This window comes from Vipera berus, assembly GCF_964194415.1.
Source record: "Vipera berus genome assembly, chromosome: W".
In the NCBI taxonomy this organism is placed as follows: domain Eukaryota; kingdom Metazoa; phylum Chordata; class Lepidosauria; order Squamata; family Viperidae; genus Vipera; species Vipera berus.
The window spans coordinates 51,459,776-51,476,379 of record NC_138210.1 but is presented as its reverse complement, the minus strand read 5'-3'; the positions used below and the strand labels follow the sequence as shown (position 1 = coordinate 51,476,379).

Genomic DNA, 16,604 nt, shown 5'->3' with positions numbered 1-16,604 from the left:
TTCATAATAGGCTTGTGATCCTACGGTAGATCATTCTTTTGCTGCCTACAGATTCATCCTTGCCTATTTCAGGGGTCATCAGTTATTAATCCAGGCAAGCTGCTCTGGCATGTGTTGACTGCAGACCACCTCAAATTTTTGTAGCAAAAATCTGTAACCAACAGTGTTTAAAAAATAAAATGTTTGGAACACAGGCTGCCAGAATCCTATTTTTCCAGATCTGCCAACAATGGAGGATGGTATTTACACCATCCAAATCCTCAGTGGGTAATCTCTTTTATCTGCATTCTATTTGAATCTCTTTTTGTTTGTATAACATTTTCAGGGGTGGCAAATTCCTAATTTGGCACAGTTTTCTCTTTCCCCGGAGGGCCTCTCTCCTTTGAGTAATCTTTTCTGTGTGTCCCGCATCATGGCTGCTTGTCTGTGTATAATAGGTCTTGTCTGGTCCACTGGGAAATTTGTTATATCTTTTAAATCGTGACTGATTGAAACCACATCTGTTTTGGAAACTGCTGGCCTTGATCTTGGGAGGATGAATGTCATATTGAAACTCCAAATTCTGATGTTCATAAATTTTCACTTATCATGATGTAAGTGCAATACGGTAAACCCCACAGTATGTAAATCTCAGATTTTACATGTCAGAAACTCAGTTCACTCATCCTGCTAAGACTTAGGTTGTATAACCATGATTTATTGGGGAAAAAAATCATTTGGCAGGTTAAGATAAGATAAGAGATAAGATAACGTCATTATTTTTTTACTATGAGCACATTGGCCCACATTAAAAATGAAAATCTGTTGTGGTAATTAGGTTGCAAATGTTTCGTTTCTGTTCAGGGGGACATCTTCAGTGTGGTTTGGACTGTGTTTGGTTTGTTTGGAAATGTTGCTTCCTGTATTTCAGTTGAGGTCGCTCTTTCACTCTCAGTGGTTGGTAGGCGGGCTCGATGTCAATGGATCTGTTCACTGATTGGTTGGTGGAGAACCACGCCTCAACACATTGACATCGACCCTGCCTACCAACCACTGAGAGTGAGAGAGCGACTTCAATTAAAATATTGGAAGCAACATTTCCAAACAAACCAAACACAGTTCAAACCGCACTGAAGATGTCTCCCCAAATGGAGACGAAATGTTTGCGACCTAATTACCAAGCATGGAGATCAAATCAACAGCCCAGCTACCAAACCGAGCTACTAATATTCAAACACACGCACACATATTCAAATGGTCAGTGATTAATATTTATATTTATATGTATATATGTGTGTGTACACACACACTCACACACGTATACACACATACACACACATATATAAATATAAATATTAATCAATGACCATTTGAATACATAGTGAAAAGAGGAAACATGAGAGTTCACAACGTTGATGCTTTATTGTGACCAAATCTGGATGTTCTGCTTCGGACACCACGAAGCCTCCTCCCAGAAGGCAACAAGGACAACAGGTCATGAAGAGGATGTGTAGCATCCCAGATAATCCTGCGGACCCTGCTCAAGCATTGCTTATATGCCATGTCCCTGGTAGAAGGAAGTGAACTACTAATAATCTTTTCTGCCGTCCTCACCACTCTCTGTACCCACCACCTTCCTGTCTGAAGCAGTGATGCTTCCAAACTATGGGCTTTTCCCTTCTCTTCCTTTGTATTCTATATGCAGCTTTAAGTCAGAAAAAAGTACAGGCAGTCCTCAGCTTACAACCATTCATTCATTTGTGGCCATGCCAGAAGCAGTTAGTTAGCTTCCTTATATATTGAATGATAACATTGGCACAATATTATGGTGATTTTATCATGGCTTTATCTTAATATTTTATCTTGTATATTGTACACCCTGCATATTTGCTGATGCTCTACCTGTATTTGTGTTTGTATGTATAATCTGTGTTATGAGAGTTGTATATACCAGAAAAATACCAGAAAAACCAGAGATCATTGTTGATTTCAGAAAAGGCAGGCACAGCCACACTTCTCTGTGCATAAATGATTCACCTGTGGAGATGGTTACCAGCATCAAATTCTTGGGTGTGCAGCTAACGAGTAGGCTGGCTTGGTCGCTTAACAGTGAGAAACTGGTGAAGCGGGCACAACAGCACCTGCATTTTCTGCATCGCATGAGAAAAGCACATCTTCCTTCCCCTGTCCTAACCACTTTCTACAGTGGAACAATTGAGAGCATCCTGTCATACAGCATCACAGTCTGGTTTGGAAGCATCACTGCTTCAGACAGGAAGGCGGTGCAGAGAGTGGTGAGGATGGCTGAAAAGATCATTGGCAGTTCCCTCCCCTCCATCCATGACATAGCACAGAAGCGTTGCTTGAGCAGGGTCCGTAAGATTATTTGGGACACAACTCATCCTCATCAAGACCTGTTTTCCTTGTTACCTTCTCGGAGGAGGCTTCGTGGTATCCGTAGCAAAACATCCAGATTCAGCCAGTTTCATTCCATACAGCATTAACCTTGTGAACTCTCAGGCTTCCTCCTTCCCTTATATATTCAAGATGGACAGTATTTAATATTTATTTGTTATGTATATGTAGAGATGTGGGTCTATACCAGGGGTAGGCAACCTTGGCTCTTTTATGACTTGTGGACTTCAACTCCCAGAATTCCTGAGCCAACCATGCTGGCTCAGGAATTCTGGGAGTTGAAGTCCACGAGTCATGAAAGAGCCAAGGTTGCCTACTCCTGGTCTATACATATGTGTATATAGTATGGTTAGGTGTGTGTCATGTATGTGTTCCACTTTGAGAGCGTGCAACTAAATTTCATTTTTGATGTGTGCCATTGTGCCCACAGTAAAAAATGACAATCTTATCTTATCTTATATCAGTGATGGTGTGACCTCCGTAGATGTCATACAGTAAATAATGTAAACAATAATATAAACAATCATTCACTTAGTGACTGTTCAGAGTTGCAATGGTACTGAAAAGGTGACTAATCACTGACTTTCACATGACTATTGCAGCATCCCCCTGGTCACATGATCAAAATTTGGGCATTTGGCAACTGGCATGTATTTATGACAATTGCACTGTCACGGGGTCATGTGATCACTATTTGTAACCTCAGTTGGCTTCCGACAAGCAAAATCAGTGGGGAAACCAAATTCAATTAGTGACTGCATCATTCACTTAACAACTATAGTGATTCATTTAACAACCATGGCACAAAAGGTCATAAAATGGGGCAAACTCACTTAACTGCCTTGCTTAGCAACAGAAATATGTAGTCATAAGTCAAGGACTGCTTATATATATCACTGTGAAATTAGCTGCCCCAATTGCCGATTCTTTCCTGCCTCTATTATCCTCCCCCGTCCCCTCCAGTTATTGCAAACATCGGACTTTTCTCCAAAGTGTCTGGTGAAAAAGCCTAAGAAATTTCGCAAATTTGAGGCTGTCCTTGGATGGTGTCAGAATAAGGGGCAAAATATTGCTTTGACACGGATCCGTTTGAGGAGCACTTCACTCTGTTTCACTCGTGAACAAGGCAGAGACAACGTCATGAGGACACAGTGAGAAAAAAAATATGTTGCCAGGGAATGTTTCTTAGGTGCAAATAGGAAGAGGATAGTGTGGTGGACAGCCATTCAAGCATCTAATTTCCTAGAAATCAACTTTTTTTGTTAAAAAAAGAGAAAGAAGCAATGATGTGCTGGTATGGCAATCAGCTGCACCTTTCCTACTTTTCCAATCTCTTTTTTTTGTAAGGGCAATGGCCAAAATTTACACCTTAGATTTCTCTAGTGACTGTACACCCTTGAGAGTTGCTACTGTTTTTTCTAATGAATCTTCTTTCTACACTTATAAGTTAGTGGGGCATTTTCACCACTTCTCCAAGACCCTTTCCCTGATCAATTGCCAGCAAAGACCACATCAGTGTACATGTGAATTTAGGATCCCTCCCCCTGGAGGGTGTTATTTCAGATCTGTTTCCATTCAATTGCCTTTGCTATTAGGGTTTCTCCCTCATAAACCAAAAAGATCCACCCACAAATCTGGGTGGAAATTTGGCCGCCTTCCTGCTCACACCTAACCCCAAATAATGTATGAACAAGTTTGAAAGCAATAAACACCCTCCGAGACCGGGTTAGGTGAAAACGTAGCAAGTTCCTCTTCTCCAGTGAGTAGACGATGCTTTCATTTGGAAGCCCTAAAGCTGGTATCTGCAACCTTGTTTCAGCTGTGATATATATTTCCCTTGTTACATGTAGTTCTCGGCTTAACAACCATGTGTTTAGCAACCGTTCAGAGTTACAATGGCACAGGGAAAAGTGCCTTGCAAACTTTCCATGGACTTATCGCTGTCGCACCATCCCTAGGGTCATCGGATTAAAATTCAGGTGATTGACATGCAATTGGGATGCATTTACTGCAATTGCAGCATCCACAGGTCACGTGATCACCATTTGTGACCTTCCCAGCCAGCTTCCGACAACCAAATCCACCGGGGGGAATTTCACTTAACTAGTGTAGTGATTTCCAATTCAGAACAGAGCTGGAAAGGACCTTGGAGGTCATCTAGTCTAACCCCCTGATCAAGCAGGAGATCCTATACCATTTCAGACAAGTGGCTGTCCAGTCTCTTCTTACAAACCTCCAATGATGGAGCACCTACAACTTCTGAAGGCAAACTGTTCCCCTTTTTAATTATTCTCACTGTTAGGAAGTTTCTCCTTAATTCCAAGTTGCTTCTCTCCTTGATTAGTTTCCATCCATGGTTTCTTATCTTGCCCTCTGGTGCTCTGGAAAATAAGTTGACCCCATCTTCTTTGTGGCAGCCCCTCAAATACTGGAATACTGCTATCACGTCCCCCACCCCCACCCCTTAATTCTTCTTTTCTGTAGCCTGGCCATACCCAATTCTTGCAACTGTTCTTCGTATGTTTTAGTCTCCGGGCTTTTAATCATCTTAGGTTGCTCTTCTCTACACTTTTTCCAAAGTCTCTACATCTTTTTTGTAACGTGGTGACCAAAGGTGGATCCAGTATTCCAGGTGCGGTCTTACCAGGGTTTTATAAAATGGTATTAATATTCATGGAATTTTGATTCTATGCCTCTGTTTATACAACCAAAGATTGGTAGCATTTTTTGGCTGCTGCCATACACTGCTGGCTCATATTCAAGTCATATTTAAGCTCATGTTTACCTTTGCTTAGCAAGCATGGCAAAAAAAAAGAGGTCATGAAAACCTGTATGGTTCACTTAACAACTATGTTGCTTAGCCATGGAAATTCTGGACCCGATTGTGGTAATAACTTTGAGGACTACTTGTATTTTCCAAGAGTGGGGGCCGTAGGGTTGTATCCAGGGATGTGATATTGCAAGAGTGGACAGAGCTGAAAAAAGAGTTGAACATTCTTTTTCATCATTTACAAGATACGGTGAGCACTCACTTCTAAAGGTAAAGGTAAAGGTTCCCCCGCACATGCGTGCTAGTCGTTTCCGACTCTAGGGGGCGGTGCTCATCTCCGTTTCAAAGCCGAAGAGCCAGCGCTTGTCCGAGGACGTCTCCGTGGTCATGTGACCGGCATGACTAGATGCCAAAGGCGCACGGAACGCTGTTACCTTCCCACCGTAGTGGTCCCTATTTTTCTACTTGCATTTTTAAATTCAACATCAATTTAGTGTCCACAACAGTAGCATCTGTAATTATGCCCAACAAAAACAATTGCGGACAAAACTTTATCCTTTGCTTGAAGATCTTCTGCATATTCCACCAAATTTTTATCCAAAAAGCCTTAACCTTTTTACAGGTCCACCATATGTGAAAATATGTTGCATCTTCGCCACCACACCTCCAGCATTTTGGCTGATAGTTCGGATACATACTTGCAAGCTTTTTAGGATCTAAATGCCATCTATAAAACATTTTATAAAAGTTCTCTCTTAAGTTTTGAGCTTGTGTAAATTTTACGTTCCTCACCCAGATCTTTTCCCACGTATCCATTGTAATAACTTCTTGGATATTCTGGGCCCATTTTATCATACAATCTTTAACAAGTTCTGTTTCTGAGTCAATTTCTATCAATGCAAGATATATCCGTTTGATATGTGCTGGACCCTGATTTCTAATTTGCTTTATCAAATTTTCGTCAGTCATTGCAAAACCAATTTTCTGATCTTCTTTCCACCTGGCCCGTAACTGAGTATATTGAAACCAAGTTTGAACAATCTTCTCATCTCGCAAGAGGTTATACGGTTTTAAACACCAGACATTTCTTTCCAAACTTAAAATCTCCTTATACGTAGTCGTATCATGTTTGAAACCAACATTTATGTTTTCTATTGCGTGTTTTGGAATTGCCCATAACGGCATCTTGTAATCTAACTTATGTCTATACTTCTTCCAAACTCTCAACAATGCCTGTCTTAAAATATGCACTTTAAACACATTATCTACCTTCTTATCATACAACAAATATGCATGCCAGCCAAATAACAAGTCATGGCCCTCAAGATTTAATAATCTCTCTTGTGTCAAATTAATCCAATCACTTATTCCTGATAACGCAGCAGCTTCATAATATAATTTAAGATTAGGCATTTTAAGGCCACCTCTTTCACGAGTATCCTGCATAATCTTAAGTTTAACTCGTGGCCTTTTCCCTGCCCAAACAAATTTATTGATACCCCGTTGCCATTCTTCCAAATTAGAATCTTTTTTAAGGACCGGTATCATTTGAAATAAAAATAGAAATTTAGGCAGGACTGTGGGAACGGCCAGAATTTGGTCTCCCAAGAATTTGGCTTTTGACCTTTCAGCCTTTCCGTGCTTTCCTAGTTGGGCCTCTCTGTAGCTTCAGTGCAGAGAACACTCTCCTGGCTAGGAGGGGGGCCTGGCATGTGGGAGGTTTGGGAAATGCTATGATAAAGACTTCACATGCATCTTATGCTATCTTGTTTTTGTGTGATCTCATAAGCACCTGAGTATCCAATTATTTCTGTGTATCCTGGTTGTGAGAGACTGATGTAATCTTTGTAATATTAGAGGTGAATAAAAGTTCAGCGGGCAGTGTACTCTCCAGAGTTCTTTTGGAGACGAGGCTGCCCTGCTGGTTCAGGACAACTCTATCGACCCGGGTCTGAATTCCTTTCCCTTCGTCTTAATTCTTTTCCCTTCATCTGGTGCCCCGTGTGAGGCTGTGAGGCCAACTGTAACTTCTAGCTTACCTTCGCTCGGCAGGAGCTAAACGAACGCGTTCAACTTTTCATTCCCTCTGAGGAATCAACGAGGTAAGTATGGGGACTTCTCTTTCAACAGGACAGAAAAAACAGGTATCTGATCTTTGGAATTTGTTGACAAGGACTACGCAAACAGTTAAAGTTTATAAGGAGGATGTAGAAGAGCTGGTTAAGATTATTGGTAAGTTATGCCCTTGGTATCCTGCAGATGGATCTCTTAATCCCAAAGATTGGCAAGAAATTGGGAAAAATTTGCATCAGGCTGCAACCACTCCAATATCAGTACTGCACACTTGGCAACTTTGTGGTAAAGCTATTATTGAGTGCTCCAATCCTCTCTTGTACCCTCCAAAATTAATAACTTCTGAGGCACCAATCTTGTATCCTCCAAAATTAATAATTCCTGAGGCACCAATCCTGTATCCCCCAGATCCTCAGCCACCACTGTCTCATAATAATTCTTCACGGCAGTGGAGCTCTGAGAGTCAGCAAAATTCAGACTCTCCTCAGCCTCAAACACAGACTGCTTTTCAGCAAATGATGCAGTCTGCATTGGTCTCTGAAACTTCAGAGGACGTCCAGGAGGCATTGCCATTAATGGCTGTCTGCCCCGTGGTCCAAAATGCTCAAAATCAGCAAGTCCATGAGTCTGTTCCATCTGCAGTTCACAAAGAGCTGCAAGGAAGTGTTACAGAAAATGGGTTGCAAAGCAGTTTCACCCAAGAGCTTCTCCCTGAGAAGGCTAAAAATGAAGCTGCTGCTGACGTTCTGATGGAACAATTGGCATTTGAAAATACTAATCAGAACTGCAAAACAGCCCTGAAAGCAATTGATTCTACACCTGAGACTACTATTGCTCCGATGATTAATTTGTGTCAGAACATTGAAACTGAATCTCCTAAGACAGAACTTTTGGCCACAGCTCTTGCAGCTGTATTTCATCCAGCCAAAGACAAAAAATGCTTTGCTTACCATTTTATGGATGATAACTTGCTAACTGGAAAGCCTTTACTTGTTAACTGCTTATTAACCTTACAGGAAATCTTGGCTAAATCGGGACTTGTCATTGCCCCTGAGAAGGTTCAAAATAAACCTCCTTTTTTATATTTAGGTCTTCGGATGCTTCAATCTTCTTTTTCTCCTTTTGTTCCAGCTCTGCGCATTCCATCTCATTTCACTCTGGTACAATTGCAAAAAATTTTGGGTCATCTAAATTGGGCTAGACCATTTTTAGGGTTAACTACTGCTTTGTTGCGTCCACTTTTTATTGCTTTGCAAGGTCATTTAACCCCTGACGCGCAGATTCCAGTCTCCCTGGCAATGCGGCATTGCCTTCATCAAATCAATTCTGCCCTTCGCAAAGTTATGGTTAACAGAGCCCCTGTTTTAGGATTAATGTCAGCAGCCTTTTTTCATACTCCTTTGCAGCTAACTGCTATCTTATTTTTTCCTGAAACGCTTAAATCTATCTGCATTGTAGAATGGTTGTATTTGCCACACACACCAGCTAAAAATGTATTTCCCATTGAGGTGTTATATTCTGGCTTTCATCCTTTAGTCTTTCACTTGCCTTGCACTAAGGATCAGCATGATTTTTTTCTGCAAATGTCTAATGCTTTTGCGATTGCTTTTGTAGATTATGTGGGAGCTGTATTGTTTAACCCCCCCAAGGACCAACGTTTGACTTTATTACAGGAATTGCCTTTTGTTTTTCAATCTGCACAGGTTTTTACCCCTCTTCCTAATGCTATTACATTATTTACAGATGGATCTCATACCCGTGAGGTGGTTGTTTGGCAAATTAATGGAAAATGGCAAGCTAAGTTCACAGCTTTTCAAACCTCAGCCCAGCGTGCTGAACTTTCTGCAGTGATTTTAGCCTTTCAATTGCATGATTCAATTCCCTTTAATCTTATTGTAGACTCACAATATATTTATAACCTTTTTAATCATATGGCATTTGCTTACGTGTCTCCACTTTTGGATCGTAATTTACCTTCTTTATTCCTTACTTTTCAAACTCTTTTGCGTGACCGAACTATTCCATTTTTTGTTGCTCACATTCGCTCTCATACAGGTTTTTCTGATACTATTTCTGATGGCAGCCACAGAGCAGACGCTGCTTTACATTCTCTTAAGGTGGCTCCACTTTTTACTGACCCTTTAACTAGCCATTCCTTTTTTCACCAGAATGCTAAATCTCTTCGTGCTACCTTTAACATTCCACTTTCTCAGGCTTGTGATATTATCTCAGCCTGTCCTCCTTGCTCCTCTTCCCCCCTCTCTTTTCCCTTTGATGCTATTAATCCAAGAGGAACAGATGTGTGGGTTACCCCCCTTCACAGCGAAACTGCCTCTCCTGTTATTCAGCACCTTCTTGCTGCCATGGCTGTCATGGGACGACCACTTGTTTTAAAGACTGACAATGCTCCTGTATATACTTCTAATGCTTTTTCTCAATTTTGCAGAACTTGGGATATTTCTCTCCGACATGGCATTCCATACAATAGCTCAGGCCAAGCTATAGTGGAACGTGCACATCGTACATTTAAAGCTTTGTTGTTTAAACATTCAAAAGAAAGGGGAATTACTCCCTCAGATCTTAAATCCTTGATTCCAGTATTGCTATTTACTTTGAATCATTTAACTATCACTAATCAAGCTTATATTCCTGCAGAGAGACATTTTAGGAAGGAGCTTTCAGTGGAGCGACCACAAGTGCTATATAAGGAGCTGCCCGAGCCAACCCGGAAGGGACCAGATGAATTGATTACTTGGGGAAGGGGTTATGCATCTATCCTTACTCCTACAGGACCGGTGTGGGTGCCTGCCAGGTGTGTGAAGCCATTCCGAGCCAAACATGAGCTGGCACCAGAAGCTAAGCAGTCCACTCCCAGAGTTCAATCCAGCCCTGACATTGAACCTGAACCCGGTGGATGAAATACCACGAAGGCGTAAAAGACCTTCGCGGCCAGCAGGATTCCTGTCGGCATTTATCACGCTCAACTTAACATCAATTCAGCACTTGGACTGTTGCTATGTTTTTTGATTTTTATTCCTTCAGCTGTAGGAATTCATGAAGATTTAGCGGATAGAGGACAATTCAATTTGTGGCTACAACTGGCCAATATTTCTGGTCAGAGTAATTTTTGCTTATAAAAATGTCTGCCTTTGCTCATGAAGTCACTAGCTTTTGCATTGTTCCTGTCTGTGCTCCAGCTACTGTTATTGAAAATTATACTCTTTTTGCCAATTTTAATATATCTACTACTTATGATACTATGTATTCTTGGGGCTCTCCCACTTATAAACTTAAGAAGAATGCTTTTTCTATTATTACTCCAAATGTTATTCACCACGAGAATATCACTTGTGCTAGAATCATTAATTGTACCCATAACTGTTATAATTTTGGTAATTCAGCTTTAACTAATTGTGTTCAGATTGTTAATGTATCCTTCACTTTAGGTCACATTCCTCTTCCCAGTGGATGGTTTTTTTCATGTGGACAGAGAACGTTTAATTATATTCCGGCCAATCTGTCCAGTCCAACCTTTTGTTGTTTGAGCCGTTTAGCGCTCATCATGCCTGACAGTAAAACCATCAGGCAAGCATCTCCAGTACAGTGGCGATGAGTTAGACTCCACCTGTGACTCTTCCACACGTCTTTTTAACAAGGAGGAAATTTTAGCCCTGGCTTTGTTTGTTCCTCGTGCTTTGGCTGCTAGAAATAGCAGAAATATTAATTCTCTTGCATGTCTTGTAGCTAAAGCCTTGAACCATACTTCCTCTGCTATTGCACAGTTAAATGATGAACAGAAGGAGTTACGCCATGCTATTTTAGAAAATAGAGCAGCTATAGATTATCTTATGCTTTTACATAATACAGGGTGTGAAGCAGTGGAAGAAATGTGCTGTTTTAATATAACTGATAATTCCAATGCCATTCGTAACCATATATCTGCTTTGCACACATTAGTTCACCAAATTCGTCAGGATAAAGGATGGGGTATTTGGCAGTGGCTTACATCTTGGCTACCAGATTTTGCTTGGCTTAAGCATTTATTTGTTTATGGTATTTTAACTATAGTTATATTGATTAGTTTGTGTTGCTGTATCCAATGTATTCCCTCTTTGCTGGCATTGTGCCATTCGCTTTTTGTTAAACGATCTCACACCTCTACCTTCAATGCCAAAGATTTACATGTTATGCAAGCTTATCGCAAACATTCTGCTTCTGTCATTACACAAAAAAGGGGACATGTGGGAACGGCCAGAATTTGGTCTCCCAAGAATTTGGCTTTTGACCTTTCAGCCTTTCCGTGCTTTCCTAGTTGGGCCTCTCTGTAGCTTCAGTGCAGAGAACACTCTCCTGGCTAGGAGGGGGGCCTGGCATGTGGGAGGTTTGGGAAATGCTATGATAAAGACTTCACATGCATCTTATGCTATCTTGTTTTTGTGTGATCTCATAAGCACCTGAGTATCCAATTATTTCTGTGTATCCTGGTTGTGAGAGACTGATGTAATCTTTGTAATATTAGAGGTGAATAAAAGTTCAGCGGGCAGTGTACTCTCCAGAGTTCTTTTGGAGACGAGGCTGCCCTGCTGGTTCAGGACAACTCTATCGACCCGGGTCTGAATTCCTTTCCCTTCGTCTTAATTCTTTTCCCTTCACAGGACATTCATTTTCACTGCTGCAATTCTTCCCAGCAAAGACAATTGCAATTTTTCCCAGCTCTCCATTTCTTTTTGAATTTTTCCCATAACTTTTCATAATTATTTTTATATAACTTTGTATTAGAGGGTGACAAAAACACCCCCAAATATTTGACCCTTTTAACAATCTCAAATCCAGTTAAACCTTCTAAAAGGGCCTTCTACTTGCATTTTTACGTGCTTTCGAACTGCTAGGTTGGCAGAAGCTGGGACGAGTAACAGGCGCTCACTCTGCTACGCGGCACTTGGGATTCGACCCGCCAAACTGCCAACCTTCTGATCAACAAGCTCGGCATCCTAACCCACTGAGCCACCGCGTCACTTCTACTCCCCTGCTAATAAAAAAAAAATAACTTTTCCTTCTCACCCATTCTTCTCTAGGAGGCTCTAGAAGCCATAGACGGGACATTGCTAAGTGCAATATAGCCCATATTTGGTCTATCCTCTGCTAAAGATCTGTTTATCCGTTCCTCCAGGCTTGGGAGTTGCCTCCTAAGTCCCGCAGCTGTGGATATTTGTCTCCTATTTGTATGTATTTATTCATGGATTAACATATTTTAAATTCATCCTTCATCCCCAGAGATATCAGGGCAGACTACGGAGCATGATTAAAAGCATACACGACAACAGCGCCGTGAAAAGCAATGGCAGCAGAAGCAGACAAATGGTCTCATTTTGTTAAAATGCCAGCTGTCTGGCAGGCCCCGAGAATCAGGGATGCTGCCTCTGCACGCTTCCCGTCCAAAAAATATTTCATCATTAATAACCTTTCGATTCCCGGGGACTCTCTGATCCCACCCGATTTTGTTCCCCCCCCTTTTTTTTTTAAAAAAAAATAGATTTGTATGAATTATTGATCCCCCTGCAGTGCAATTTTTTTTGCAGCCAAATAACTTCATCCAAAGGCCCACACTGTGCAAAAAACCAAAAAAGACAAACCCAGCACTAATCATTCCTAAACTTCCAAATGGGGTAGAACATATTTTGGGAAATCTAAGAATAGAATGGAATAGAATAGAATAGAATAGAATAGAATAGAATAGAATAGAATAGAATAGAATAGAATAGAATAGAATAGAATAGAATAGAATAGAATAGAATAGAATAGAATAGAGTGGAATAGAATAGAATAGAATAGAATAGAATAGAATAGAATAGAATAGAATAGAATAGAATGGAATAGAATAGAATAGAGTGGAATAGAATAGAATAGAATAGAATAGAATAGAATAGAATAGAATAGAACAGAATAGAATAGAATAGAGTGGAATAGAATAGAATAGAATAGAATAGAATAGAATAGAATAGAATAGAATAGAATAGAACAGAACAGAACGGAACGGAACGGAACGGAATGGAATAGAATAGAATAGAATAGAATAGAACAGAACAGAACAGAACAGAATAGAATAGAATAGAGTGGAATAGAATAGAATAGAATAGAATAGAGTGGAATAGAATAGAATAGAATAGAATAGAATAGAATAGAACAGAACAGAACAGAACAGAATAGAATAGAATAGAATAGAATAGAATGGAATAGAATAGAATAGAATAGAATAGAATAGAATAGAGTGGAATAGAATAGAATAGAATAGAATAGAATAGAGTAGAATAGAATAGAATAGAATAGAATAGAATAGAATAGAATAGAATAGAACAGAACAGAACAGAACAGAACAGAGTGGAATAGAATAGAATAGAGTGGAATAGAATAGAATAGAATAGAATAGAATAGAATAGAATAGAATAGAATAGAATAGAATAGAATAGAATAGAATAGAATAGAGTGGAATAGAATAGAATAGAATAGAATAGAGTGGAATAGAATAGAATAGAATAGAATAGAATAGAATAGAATAGAATAGAATAGAATGGAATGGAATGGAATGGAATGGAATAGAATAGAATAGAATAGAATAGAATAGAGTGGAATAGAATAGAATAGAATAGAATAGAATAGAGTGGAATAGAATAGAATAGAATAGAATAGAATAGAGTGGAATAGAATAGAATAGAATAGAATAGAATAGAATAGAATAGAATAGAATAGAATAGAGTGGAATAGAATAGAATAGAATAGAATAGAATAGAATAGAATAGAATAGAATAGAATAGAATAGAGTGGAATAGAATAGAATAGAATAGAATAGAATAGAGTGGAATAGAATAGAATAGAATAGAATAGAATAGAATAGAGTGGAATAGAATAGAATAGAATAGAATAGAATAGAATAGAATAGAATAGAATAGAATGGAATGGAATAGAATAGAATAGAATAGAATAGAATAGAATAGAATAGAATAGAGTGGAATAGAATAGAATAGAATAGAATAGAATAGAATAGAATAGAATAGAATAGAATGGAATAGAATAGAATAGAGTGGAATAGAATAGAATAGAATAGAATAGAATAGAATAGAATAGAACAGAATAGAATAGAATAGAGTGGAATAGAATAGAATAGAATAGAATAGAATAGAATAGAATAGAATAGAATAGAATAGAATAGAATAGAACAGAACAGAACGGAACGGAACGGAACGGAATGGAATAGAATAGAATAGAATAGAATAGAATAGAACAGAACAGAACAGAATAGAATAGAATAGAGTGGAATAGAATAGAATAGAATAGAATAGAGTGGAATAGAATAGAATAGAATAGAATAGAATAGAATAGAACAGAACAGAACAGAACAGAATAGAATAGAATAGAATAGAATAGAATGGAATAGAATAGAATAGAATAGAATAGAATAGAGTGGAATAGAATAGAATAGAATAGAATAGAGTAGAATAGAATAGAATAGAATAGAATAGAATAGAATAGAATAGAATAGAACAGAACAGAACAGAACAGAACAGAGTGGAATAGAATAGAATAGAGTGGAATAGAATAGAATAGAATAGAATAGAATAGAATAGAATAGAATAGAATAGAATAGAATAGAATAGAATAGAGTGGAATAGAATAGAATAGAATAGAATAGAGTGGAATAGAATAGAATAGAATAGAATAGAATAGAATAGAATAGAATAGAATAGAATAGAATAGAATAGAGTGGAATAGAATAGAATAGAATAGAATAGAATAGAATAGAATAGAATAGAATAGAGTGGAATAGAATAGAATAGAATAGAATAGAATAGAGTGGAATAGAATAGAATAGAATAGAATAGAATAGAATAGAATAGAATAGAATAGAATAGAATAGAATAGAGTGGAATAGAATAGAATAGAATAGAATAGAATAGAGTGGAATAGAATAGAATAGAATAGAATAGAATAGAATAGAGTGGAATAGAATAGAATAGAATAGAATAGAATAGAATAGAATAGAATAGAATAGAATAGAATAGAATGGAATGGAATAGAATAGAATAGAATAGAATAGAATAGAGTGGAATAGAATAGAATAGAATAGAATAGAGTGGAATAGAATAGAATAGAATAGAATAGAATAGAATAGAATAGAATAGAATAGAATAGAATAGAATAGAGTGGAATAGAATAGAATAGAATAGAATAGAATAGAATAGAATAGAATAGAATAGAATAGAATAGAATAGAATAGAGTGGAATAGAATAGAATAGAATAGAATAGAATAGAATAGAACAGAACAGAACAGAACAGAACAGAGTGGAATAGAATAGAATAGAGTGGAATAGAATAGAATAGAATAGAATAGAATAGAATAGAATAGAATAGAATAGAATAGAATAGAATAGAGTGGAATAGAATAGAATAGAATAGAATAGAATAGAATAGAATAGAGTGGAATAGAATAGAATAGAATAGAATAGAATAGAATAGAATAGAATAGAATAGAATAGAATAGAATAGGTCTTTGACTTACAACAGTTTATTTAGTGACCGTTCAAAGTTACAACAGCACTGAAAAAAGTGACTGTTTTAAAGACCATTGCAGTATCTCCATAGTCACGTAAACAAAATTCAGATCCTTGGCAACTGTCTCATATTTATGATGGTTGCAGTGTTCTGGGATCATATGATTACCTTTTGCGACCTTCTGACAAGCAAAGTCAATGGGGAAGCCAGATTCACTTAACAACCGTGTTACTGACTTAACAACTGCAGTAATTTGCTTAACAAATATGACAAGAATAGCCGTAAGTGGGTCAAAACTCACTTAATGAAAACAGTAAGAGAAGGTGAGAGGATAATGAGATAATGAGAACAGACGAGACAGTAATACAGCCATACTACATGGGTAAATATACTTAGACATAAGACAGTACTGTAGGAATTAGGAGTAAGCAGAGTGAAAAAGGGAGGAAAAAAACCTCTCTTTGTCTAGTTGTTTGGGTATGCAATACCCTGTAGTGGTGTCCTGAGGGGAGGAATTGAATCAGTTTATATCCAGGATGTGAGGGGTCTGTAGATGTCTACATGTATAATAGAATATAGCAGACATGTCAAACACAAGGCCCGGGGGCCGGATTTAGCCCGCGAAGTGGTTTCATGTGGCCCGCGAAGCCATCCTGGAAACAGTGAGGGAGCGGCCCCCACTGCCTTGGCCTTGGCCCAGAGACCCTCCTCCTGCCAGAGACCCTCAGATCTGTCCCACTCCTGCCCAGGCCCCCATAGGCACCCTTGATGCGAATGATGTAGAGCTGGCCACGCCCAACCAGTAGGCCATATGCACTC

At 38.7% G+C, this 16,604-nt stretch overlaps 1 long non-coding RNA gene across 1 annotated transcript in view; it reads left to right on the top strand.

Annotated features, from left to right (window-relative positions):
• The window catches only part of LOC308676703, a 70,695-nt gene extending 62,664 nt beyond the window's left edge, over positions 1–8,031 (top strand). Inside the window, exon 5 of the long non-coding RNA XR_014028348.1 lies at positions 7,173–8,031. This is a non-coding gene — a long non-coding RNA (uncharacterized lncRNA). The remainder of the gene's footprint in view (positions 1–7,172) is intronic.
• The last annotated feature ends 8,573 nt before the right edge of the window (positions 8,032–16,604 follow it).